General features: G+C 40.0%; 1 long non-coding RNA gene across 1 annotated transcript in view; it reads right to left on the bottom strand.

Moving 5' to 3' along the window:
- Positions 1-10,160: 10,160 nt before the first annotated feature.
- The window catches only part of LOC131277514 (uncharacterized), a 66,096-nt gene continuing 63,559 nt past the window's right edge, over positions 10,161-12,697 (bottom strand). The window contains exon 3 of the long non-coding RNA XR_009184671.2: positions 10,161-10,470. This is a non-coding gene — a long non-coding RNA (uncharacterized lncRNA). The remainder of the gene's footprint in view (positions 10,471-12,697) is intronic.

Consider the following 12,697-nt stretch of genomic DNA (forward strand, 5'->3'; position numbering starts at 1 on the left):
CAAAAAAGGCAGGTGTAGCTATATTAATATCAGACAAAATAGACTTTGAATGCGAAACAATTGTGAGAGACAAAGAAGGACACTATATATTAGTGAAAGGGATAATCTTTCAAGAAGGAAGAACAATCATAAATATTTATGCTCCTAACAAGGGCACCTCCAAATACATAAGGCAAACACTAGAAAAACTAAGTGAAAGAATAGATGCCTCTACAATTATACTGGGGGACTTTAATACACCACTATCAGCTTTGGACAGAACATCTCAAAAGAGAATCAATAAACAAAAACTCTGAACAGCATATTAGAGGAGCTGAACTTAATAGACTTATACAGATCATTATACCCGAATACAGCAGGATATATATTTTTCTCAAGTGCACATGGATCATTCTCCAAGATAGATCACATGCGAGGCCACAAAGAAAGTCTCAATGAATGCAGAAAGATCAAAATCATACAAAACAATATCTGTGACTACAGTGGAGTGAAGCTGGAAATCTGCAAGGGCCAGTGGCCCAGATTTCACACCAAGATATGGAAATTAAACACCACACTCTTAGAAAAACAGTGGGTCAAAGAGGAAATCTCAAAAGAAATTAATAACTACCTTGAAACTAATGAAAATAACACAACCTACCAAAACTAATGGGATGCAGCAAAAGCAGTACTGCGAGGGAAATTTATAGCCATAAATTCATACATCAAAAAGAAGAGCAAAAATGGAAGAACTAAATGCACATTTGGAGAAATTAGTAAAAAATCAACAACAAAGTAACCCCACAGGAAGAAGAAAGAAAGCACTTGAAAATATAAACAAAATGAAGAGCTGGTTCTTTGAGATGATCAATAAAATTGACAAAACCTTAGCTAGACTAACAAAGAAAAAAAGAGAGAAGATGCAAATACACAAAATAAGAAAGGAGAAAGGAGGTATCACCACTGACCCCACAGAAATAAAGACTATCATGAGAGATAGTCTCATGAAAAACTATATTCCAACAAAAATGACAATTCAGAGGAAATGGACAATTCCTAGAAACACATAAGCAGCCTATATTGATGAGAGAAGAAATTGATGATCTCAACAAACGAATCACAAGTAAAGAGATAGAATCAGTCATTAAAAACCTCCCAACTAAGAAGAGCCCTGGGCCAGATGGCATCACTGGTGAATTCTACAAAACATTCCAGAAAGAACTAATACCAATCCTGCTGAAACTCTTTCAAAAAATCAAACCAGAAGGAACATTACCTAACTCATTCTATGATGCCAACATTACCCTAGTACCAAACTCAAACAAAGACATCACAAGAAAGGAAAATTACAGACCAATTTCTCTAATGAACCTAGAAGCAAAAATCCTCAAGAAAATACATGCCAACTGTATTCAACAACACATTAAATGAATTATACAGCATGACCAAGTGGGATTCATTCCAGGTATGTAAGGATGGTTCAACATAAGAAAATCAATCAATGTAATACACCACATAAACAGATTGAAGGAAAAAAAATCACATGATTATATCTATAGATGCAGAAAAAGCATTTGACAAAATACAGCACACTTTCTTGATGAAAACATTGCAAAAGATGGGAATACAAGAAAATTTTCTAAACATGATAAAGAGTATATATGAAAAACCCACAGCCAACATCATTTACAATGGTGAAATCCTAAAATCCTTCCCTCTCAGATCAGGAACAAGACAAGGATGCCCACTATCACCTCTTCTATTTAACATTGTCTAAGAAGTACTTGCTTGAGCACTGAGGCAAGAACCAGATATAAAAGGCATTCAAATTGGAAAGGAAGAAGTGAAAATATCATTATTTGCAGATGACATGATCCTATACATTGAAAACCCTGAGAGGTCTACAACAAAGTTTCTAGAACTCATAAATGAGTTTAGCAAAGTCACAGGTTATAAGATCAATGTGCAAAAATCAGTAGCATTTCTGTACACCAATAATGAGCAAGCTCAGGAGGAAATCAAGAAATAAATACCATTTACAATAATAAATAAAAAAACAAATACCTAGGAATAAATTTAAAGATGTAAAAAACTTATACACAGAGAACTACACAAGACTATACAAGGAAATCAAAGAAGACCTAAATAAATGGAAGAACATTCCCTGTTCATGGATAGGAACACTAAATATTATCAATATGTCTATCCTACCAAAACTAATCTACACATTCAATGCAATCCCAATAAAAATCAACACATCATTCTTTAAAGAGCTAGAATAACTAGATATGAAATTTATTTGGAAAGAAAAGAGGCCCCGAATAGCCAAAGACATATTGAAAAAGAAAAATGAAATTGGAGAAATCACACTACCTGACTTCAAAACATACTACAAAGCTACAGTAGTGAAAACAGCATGATATCGGCACAAGGACAGACACACAGACCAATGGAACCGAATTGAGATTCTGATAGAAATCCTCAAATATATAGTCATATAATATTCAATAAAACCACCAAACCCTCTCAACTGGGAAAGAATGGCCTATTCAACAAATGTGCCTGGAGAACTGGATATCCATATGTAAAGAATGAAAGAGGATTACCATCTCACACCTTATACAAAAATCAACTCAAGATGGATCAAAGACCTAAATATAAGAGCCAAGACAATAAAGACTTTGGAAAGCAGTGTAGGGAAGCATATACAAGACCCTGTAATAGGAAGTGGCTTCATGAACTTTACACCAAAAGCACGAGCAGCAAAAAAAACAAATCGATAAATGTGACTTCCTCAAATTAAAGCCTTCTGCACCTCAAAGGATTTTGTCAAGAAAGTGAAAAGAGAGCCTACACAATGGGAGAAAATATTTCATAACCATATATCTGATAGGAGACTTATATAACCTGCATATATAAAGAACTCCTATATCTTGAAAAGAAAAAGACAATGAACCCATTTTAAAACTGGGGAAAAGACTTAAACAGATACTTCTCCAAAGAAGAAATACAAATGGCTAAAAAGCACATGAAAAAATGCTCCAAATCTCTAGCTATCAGGGAAATGCAAATCAAAACTACAATGAGATACCATCTTACTTCCATAAGATTGGCAGCTATGAAAAAAACAGAAGACTACAAATGCTGGAGAGGATGTGGAGGAATGGGAACACTCATCCACTGCTGGTGGGAATGTCAAAGAATCCAGCCATTGTGGAGGACATTTTGGCGGTTTCTCTAAAAACTAGCCATAGATTTTCCATATGACCCAGCAAGTCCACTGCTGGGTATATACCCAGTAGAACCGAAAACAAGGAAACAAACTGATATATGCACATCAAAGTTCATAGCAGCATTGTTCACTATTGCCAAAAGTTGGAATCAACCCAAATGCCCATCAACAGATGAATGGATAAATAAAATGTGGTATACACATACAATAGAGTACTAGTCAGCTATAAGAATGAGTACACTACAAACACACGTGATAACATGGATGAATCTTGAGACACTCATGTTGAGTGAAGCAACCCAGGCATTGAAGGACAAATACTACATGACCTCAATGATATGAAGTAAGTAAACCAAGCTGCCTCAGAGAGCTAGAGACTGGATGATAGACTTAAAAGAAATTGGGGGGTAGAGGAAGGATGTAACAAGACACCTACATGGGTGAAATCTATGATAAGCAGGAGGTAAGTATTTGTACAAGGAAGGGATAAAATTGGGGCATAGGTTTACCTTTGTGTGGGGCTTTGCAGGCTTGAGGGGGGCTAGGGATGGCAAGATGGGTAATATTACCCAAGAAATTGGGGAGAGGGTAGGGCAACATACAAACATAGGAGATTGTTAGGTATTTGGTTGAGAGTATAATGCTGAGAAAACTTTTTTAAAAATATAATAAGGATCATTACCTGTTTAAGATGCTTAAAGGAGATAATCAGATGCAGGACAGGCTCCTAGGGAATATGTGAATGCTCATTTTGCCATAGTGGGTTATATCATTGGATAGAGACCCATATAATGAGAGTGAAAGTATACCCACATACTGGGGAGGACTGATGCCCTTAAATAGAGGGAATTGTATCTCTCAAGAGAAATGGTGGCTCCCAGTGCATTAGGGAAGTTGATCATATCAAGCCCTCAACACTGTTGCAAGTATCTCTGAACATGACCCTTCAAGCAATGAAGATTGACTGTCCCTGTGGGCCCTAAGGGGAGGGGGAAAGAGGTATTGAATAGATGGAACCAATGTAACTGTGTGGGCAATAGAAATGTTCCACAAGAGTACGCAAGGATGGATATAAGACATAAAATTACACCAAAGGGAAACAGACTTTGGCCCAGTGGTTAGGGCGTCCGTCTACCATATGGGAGGTCCGCGGTTCAAACCCCGGGCCTCCTTGACCCGTGTGGAGCTGGCCATGCGCAGTGCTGATGCGCGTAAGGAGTGCCATGCCACGCAAGGGTGTCCCCCGCGTGGGGGAGCCCCACGCGCAAGGAGTGCGCCCGTGAGGAAAGCCGCCCAGCGTGAAAAAGAAAGAGCAGCCTGCCCAGGAATGGCGCTGCCCACACTTCCCAAGCCGCTGACGACAACAGAAGCGGACAAAGAAACAAGATGCAGCAAATAGACACCAAGAACAGACAACCAGGGGAGGGAGGGAAATTAAAATAAATAAATAAATTTAAAAAAAAATATATATATATATAGGGGCTGATAGGCTAAAATGTAAATCATAATGTAAAATATAAGATAACTAAAAATTTAGAAAATTGTATCATCTAAAATATAAACCACAAGGAAAACACAAATGTTACCTTGTTTGAAAGCTATTGTCTTAATATCTGTACATCAGTTTCAATAAATATAGTATGAATATGTAAAAAGATTATTGCTGTGGAAGGGAAAAGGTTTTATGTTGGATATGTGGGAGTACTGTATATTGTATATATCAATTACTGTGATCTAAAACTTTTGTGAAGATAAGGTTAATTAGAAAAAAGAAAAGAAAAAGATAGGACATAGACAGTGAGGAAAAGACGGAAGCATTTGCCTTGCCAATTTGCATACAGGGTCACACTTATTGCAGTGATGGAAGGCAAAACATCAAAAACAAAGCTTTTGCATTTTTACATTTTTTGATACCCCAATTTATTTTTACCTTAATTTGTCTAAAAATCAATATGTATTCTATATCTAACCTTTAAACTCATCACTATATTCCATTTTACTATTAATGGAACCTGGCAATATATTGGGCTTCACTTTCCAAGAAGTTTTGGATCACAGAGAGGTTCAACAATGGCAGGGGAGGAATACTGGTGTGGGATGTTATTGACAGGGAACACATGGTTGGCAGGGATTTCTACAGGGCATATACCCAGGGTGCATAAAATTGTTTGGATATTTTCATAGTGGATATAAATTAAAAACAACTGAGGGAGTGCTGAATTCCTAGCCAGGAGCTCTATCACAGTCCCTAAAGAAACAGCAACAATCCCCCAAGTGCAACGGCAAAGACCAAAAGAGAATGAAGGTCCAACAAGGAGACCTTGATACTAATGACTATGCTTGTGAGCCTGTGCACCTGAAATAAGAACAAAGCCTAGAGCTGCAGGGTGCCTAAGAGTTACCTCCTGAGAGCCTCCATATTGCTCAAATGTGGCCAGTCTCAAAGACAAACTCAGCTTATAAATGTGTTGCCTTCCTCCCAGCATGGGACATGACTTCCAGGGATGAGCCTCCCTGGCACCAAGGGATTACTACCAAGTACCAGCTGATGATGTAACTAGAAAATGACCTTGAATAAAAGGGTCAACTCAGACCAGCAGACTATCTCAGTCTACATATAATACCAGGAGTTAAAAATACATTTTGACCTGAATCAAGGGGGAAATGGAAAGGACAAATGAGTTTATATGGCCATGAGTCTTCAAAAAGAGCCAGGAGGTTATCAGAGGGGTTGCCCTTATGCACACCTGAGCAGAGTCCCAGAGACAGATAAAGTAGATACAACCCTGGGTATTGGTTCTTCTGATGGCTACAGAGACCCACAGGTTCTATGGTCATGGCAGGTGGAGTTTAGTGCCATGTCAGTTGGCCCTGCTTTGGAGTTTGTGTTTCTGTGTGATGGAGCTGGACTCAGATGTGATCTTTGTCCAAAGCCTCTCCTGTTACTTTTACCAGAACTGTAATTGGTGCTGGTTTTTAATGTATACCCATGGGACCTGAATCTCTGGACTGACTATGTGATAGCCAGGCCCTAAGCCTTAACAGACTTGCAGCTCCTACACTCTGGTGTATTGGACTTACCCCTATCAGCTAACATGGAGTTGAAGAAGGTCAACCACCACACCAGGGAGCCAAGAGTGCCTACAACTGAAAGCAGGAAGATTGCAGCCTGCATCCATGTGGAATCTAAGCCCCCACTTAATATAGATGTGGAGTGGACACAACATTCCAAGGTCCATAGGATGGAGGAATAGAGTATGGATTAGAGTGGACTTACTGATATTCTATTCATGAACTATTGTGATTAGTAATAAAAGAAAATGTGGCATTGGTGTGGAGAAAATGGCCATGGTGGCTGCTAGGGATAGGGAATGGGAGGAAGAGATGTGATGTGGGGACATTTTCAGGGGTTGGCGTTGTCCTGGTGGTGCTGAGGGGACAGTTATCAGACATTGTATGTCTTCCCATGGCCCACTGGGTGGAATGTGGGAGAGTGTGGGCTATGATGTGGACCACTGACCATGAGGTGCAGCAGTGCTCAGAGATGTATTCACCAAATGCAATGAATGTCTCATGATGATGGAGGAGATTGTTGTTATGGGGGGAGAAGTGTGGTGAGGGGGTGGGAGGTATATGGGGACCTCATATTTTTTTAATGTAATATTAAAAAAATAAATTAAAAAAAATAAAATTATAATAACCATGTAAAAAATTATAAAATTTCTCATTAATAAAAAAGAGATGAATGGATAAGTTGTGGTATAGACATACAATGGAATATTACTCAGCTAATAATCATTTTTTCTCAATTATATAGAGATTTAATTCATATAGATACGAGCCAGACCATTCACCTGTTCACACCAATACACTTTGATAAAGGCCTACCCCAATGAAACCAACAAACCAACCAAAGAATTTTTCCTTCATGCCCCTTTACAGTCAATACCTGCCCACCCCCAGTATTTCTCACACCTTCTGGGAAGAGACCAACTTGGTCCTCTTCTTTTACAGGACATCATTTTTTCAGTTATAATTAGCTTTGTAACTTCAATCCATTGTGCCTACTGATAAAGTTTTCTGCTTCCATTGCAAACTCCTCCTTCTTGTATCTATTTCATTTAATAACATGTAATTTAAAAATGATCAAAATATGTTTTCAGGAGTACAGTAGATGCATTATCATGGTACATTGAGAAAACTGGCACTGAGAGTTTAACTGAATCAAAGATGTTCACACGAAAAGGGTACTTGGGATTGAAATCAGGAGCTGACCAATTTCAAATTTCATGTTTGCTACTTATTTTTTTCTCTAATACTCATTTTCCTCACCTTTGAATGGCAATAATTACATGTGTTTATGAGGACATACCTATGAATTTTCTAATGGGTCCAGGCAATCAGTGAGTAGTTGATACTGCTTTTATTATCTTAATAGGAGTCAGAGAAAATTGAGAATGTTTATTGTCACATACACATACATTCTACCCCTCTCTCTTTCTCCCTCTCTCTCTGTCTCATACCCACCCACAGATACACATGTGCACAAGCTCAGAAACACCCACAGCTGCTTTCTGAAGGTCATGGCAAGTAATGCAACTCCTGCTTTTCCTGTTTGGGCCGTTGGAATGTGTCCTGGTGCTTAGAAAGACCAGGAGCAAAGGGGAATCCCAGAGAAACAGAGCCATGGCCTTGTTGAGTGGTGGCTGCAAGAGTCTGCTGGGGATCATGTGACCTCTGTGGGGACCAAGTGACCCCTGCATTCAAGTCCGTGTCTTCTTATCTTCAGCAGCATCTCCATGAGCAAGTCCTAAACATGACTCAGTGTTCCAGTGACCTTCAGGTCTCTGGGCAAAGGGACAAATGATCCCCCTCAGATGTCATCTTCCAGAGAATGGTAGTTCACAGAAGCATATATTTTCTGAAAAACAATTCATTTATTGTAGACTTGCAAATGGAATGAAATGTTTGTAGTTTCCTTCCTACTCTGTTGCCTATCCCAAAACCATAACCAAATCTCCTAGAAGGCTGCAAGTGGTTTTTGTCTGAATTACAGTTTTTCTAAATAGAGACCTAACAGGAATTAGGCATATAAGCTCCTATAGGATGTGTAGATGGGAGGCAATCATCAAGTAATCTTGGAAATTTCCATCTGTGCCCTGGATATAGACAACCCCATGCAGGTGAGGAATGAAGCTCAGTAGGCATTGTAGGGTCAGGAGAAGGGTCAGCCTCACAGAATTAAGGAACGCAACAGAATGTGGAAATGAAAATTAAGACGTGCCTGAGACCTAGAGGAAACCATGCAGGCTGTGAAGGATCACTCCTATAATGGATCTACTGCTACTTGATTCCTTAAGTGAGACTGATAGCTATATTATATTTTATATTTTATGAATATACACTTCATAAAAATTTCTTCACTTAAGCAGCTCTGGGTCTTCCCAGACATAACCGAACTAGTTTTCAATTAGTCTAATTTTAGAAGCTTACATTTTGCATCTTGTTCCCTGAAGAATATTAACCAACCCTTCTCAGTTTTGCTTACTGGAATAAAAATCTCAAAGCAAAACCAAACAAAATGGTGTCAGGAGTATCTTGTGACCCAGGAAATCTGTAACTTACATCAGAGGATAAAAACCTTGATATCCTTGAGTGCTCACTGAGAAAGGAGTCATGGAGACTGGCATGTAGGCACCTGCACAACACTTTCTAAACTCTGACTTATTTGGTGCTAAAACCAAGGACAAGGTGAATGTGCTTGAGAGAACACAGGCCTGAGAAATTGCATGTATCCTCCTCACAAGGCCCCTGGAATATCTAGTCCTCACTATGTTTGTTTTTTTACTTGTTTTACTTCTCCCCTAGCCCTCTCCTTTGCCTATAAAAACCCTGGCTCCCATTCTCACTTTGAACAGGTTTTGGGAAGATCCCCCAGTTCCTTGCTTGTGCACTCACATAAATCACCTCCTCACAGAGACCTGTATCTCCTAGTGGCACAGGACTGGGGGGGAGGGGCCTTCTGTTGGAAATGTCCCTGCACAGGGTAACAAGATCCCCAAAAGATTCTGTTTGGTGGTGCTAAATTCACAGCGGTTTTCTTTCTGTTGCTCACAGCTGCAAGTCTCCTGACCACAGTTCTCAGCCCACTTTCATGTCATGATTTTTCACTTAGCTGTGTTCCTGGTGGTGTCCCAACTTGGGTTACCATGTTTGAGCATGAAAGTTGATGTTTTATGAAATATAAAAATAAATTACCTTGGCAACAGGCTTCTTGGTATTTCTCAGGTACTTGTGCTAAAATCATCAGATCATGACTCAGAAAGGAAATTGGGAAGGGGAAGGTTAGAATAACAAGCTAGGAGAGGAAGGGCAAGATAGTGTTTGAGTGAGTGACCCTTACATTCTCTCCTGCAAAGAGGTGGCCAAGTGGGGATGGAGTCTTGCCAGAGTGGGCTGTCTTGGGGGCTTGCAGGGTGGAGGGTGTGTGGATGTTGTTTTGGAGAGACAGTGACAGAGGTGGCATTTGCTAAAGGTAGAATTGTGGGTTACAAGTACATAGGTTGGAAGCTGTGGGATGGTGGGACCCTTCCCTCTGGGGCTGGCAGCTGCGGTATGCCCTGAGAACTGTCGGTTGTGCAGCAGTATTCCTGGGCCCCATGGTCCCTGGATGCATGGTCCCCAGGTCAGTGTCCCCTGAGGTCCCATAGCCCATGTTCCACAGACCTACATACCCTGGGTTTGCAGTGTCCCAGATTTTCCTTTCCCTAGTCCAGCACTCCTGGAGGTCCGGGATTGCCCTAGCCCTCCAGGTTTGGACTAATTCTGTGGGTGGGAGGGATTTGATGGGGGGTGCAGCAGGGGTCCTGGCTAATATGGGTTCAATATTCTGGTGATTCCCCCCACTTCTGTTCTTTTTAATTTTCCACTTGGAGGAGCATACGGCTAGCTTGGGGAGAGCCTGGGAAGAAAGGAGTGGCGAATCTGCTGAGAAAGCCTATTCACCTAAATACCCTGGGATAGGAAACTTGGTCTGGGAGAAGGTGGACTCAGAAAATCAACTAGCCCTCTTGTAGCACACCTTAAGGAGAGGGACTGAAGGAGGTGCTTTCCAAGCTTCCAATAGCATACTTGGGGTTCCTGGTGAGGTGTGGGTGCTCTCTCTCTGGAAATTAAGTCATTGTTTTCTGTGTGGAGCTGGTTCAACAAGAACCCTCTCGAATCTCCTACCAGACCTCTCAGGTAGCTTTCCTGCTGCCCTGGAAGAGAGAGAAGTGAGAAGGGAGAAAGGCCAAATGTCAGATCCCTAAGCATTTTATTTAACTGAAAAGAGGATTCCTTTGCTCGAAGCTTTGTCTGATATTTTCATGGTTTCTGTTCTTTTCCCTTCCTCTTTATCCCCCGAAGGCCCTTTTTTCTGTTTTTCTTTTTCTCTCTTTTTCTTCTTGTTGCTTGCTTCCCCCTCCCTTTTGTCCCTTTTTTCCTTTTCTTTCTTTCTTTCTCTTCTTTTTTATTCTTTTTATATTAGGTGCTGCAGGGAGCACTTCACATTTGCTGTATTTCTTCATCCTCAACTTTCTCTTTTCTGTGTGTATTGATTTTGGCCACCTACACTATCCCCTTTCCTCTACATCTTTCTATCCTCCATCATTTATTGTTTCCCTTACATTACACCTCTCTTTGTTTGCCCCCCTATTTTTCTGACTTTTTATTTCTAATACCTTTGTTCTGTTTTCTGTCTTATATTCACTCTTTATATTATTGTCCTTTCTTTTCTCTTTCTGTCTCTCCTGAACACAGTGGCCTTTTAATTCACAATATATTCCTCCCCATATTCAGTTTCTGTCTCATTATACATTCTCTGCTTTACTTACTGTTATAACTCTACAGAGCTTACATGAATCTACTATCCATTCTCCTAGCTCTCACATGTTTCTTCTGTTAATATTTACTATATTAGTATATCAATATTATATACAATAGTAGTATATCAATACTACTATTATTCATTTTCTTTTCTTACTCCTTTTGCTTTCTCTGGCCCTAATATTTTCCTTCAAGTGAATTTAGAGGACAACAAGGAAATAGAATAAGAAGAACAAAGTGACAAAGAGAAGACATAACACACACAAAAACAACTAATTAAACCCCCACAAAGAAGCTAAGCAACTGATTAAACCTGTCAAGATAAAATGATGACCAGACAACAACAAAAAACTACAAAACAAACCAATAATCAGGAAAACATGCACCAATCCAATGAACACAGTAAAAAGCAGGAAGAGGAACAGAACACAGAACAAGTAATTAAAGCTCTCAAAACATATATTAGGGACCAATTCAATGAAGGGAAGGAAGAGATTAGGAATATGAAAAAAACACTTGGAGAGAATACAGAAGAAATTGATATACACAAAAAGATAATGGATATGATGGTGATGAACAGCACAATTCAAGAAATCCAAAGTACACTCTCAGCAAATAACAGAAGACTCAAAGAGGCAGAGGAGAGAATTAGTGATACGGAAGACAGTACATCTGAAATCAAATAGATAGTAGAATTGGTGGATAAAAAGATAGAAAAAATCCAGCAGGGACTGAGGAAATTGAATGATGATGCAAAACACACAAACATACACGTTATAGGTATCCTAGAAGGAGGAGAAGGGAAAGGGGACAGAAGGGGTGATGGAGGAAATAAAGGCTGAAAACTTCCCAAACCTATTGAGGGAAATGGATGTACATTATTCAGGAAGCACAACACACCCCAAACAGCATACATCTCAACAGGCTTACCCCAAGACATACACTTGTCAAATTATCCAATAATCAAGACAAAGTGAAAACACTAAAAGTAGCAAGAGAAAAGAGAGCCATCACATACAAAGGAGGCTCCATAACATTAAGCACTGATTTCTCATCTGAAACCATGGAGGCAAGAAGGCAGTGGTATGACATAGTCAAGGTCCTAAAAGAAAAAAATTTCCAACCAAGAATACTCTACCCAACAAAGTTAGCATTCAAAAATGATGGCGAGGGAAACAGACTTTGGCCCAGTGGTTAGGGCATCCGTCTACCATATGGGAGGTCCGCAGTTCAAACCCCAGGCCTCCTTGACCCGTGTGGAGCTGGCCATGCACAGTGCTGATGCGTGCAAGGAGTGCCTTGCCACGCAAGGGTGTCCCCCGCGTGGGGGAGCCCCACGCGCAAGGAGTGCACCCATGAGGAAAGCCTCCCAGCATGAAAAGAGAGTGCAGCCTGCCCAGGAATGGCGCCACCCACACTTCCTGTGCCGCTGATGACAACAGAAGCGGACAAAGAAACAAGACGCAGCAAATAGACACCAAAAACAGACAACCAGGGGAGGGGGGGGAAATTAAATAAATAAATAAATCTTTAAAAAAAAAATGATGGCGAGTTCAAAATATTTACAGATAAACAGAAACTAAGAGAGTATGCCAACAAGAATCTTGCCCTTCAAGAAAT

The sequence above is a fragment of the Dasypus novemcinctus genome, unplaced genomic scaffold, assembly GCF_030445035.2.
Source record: "Dasypus novemcinctus isolate mDasNov1 unplaced genomic scaffold, mDasNov1.1.hap2 scaffold_123, whole genome shotgun sequence".
In the NCBI taxonomy this organism is placed as follows: Eukaryota; Metazoa; Chordata; class Mammalia; order Cingulata; family Dasypodidae; genus Dasypus; species Dasypus novemcinctus.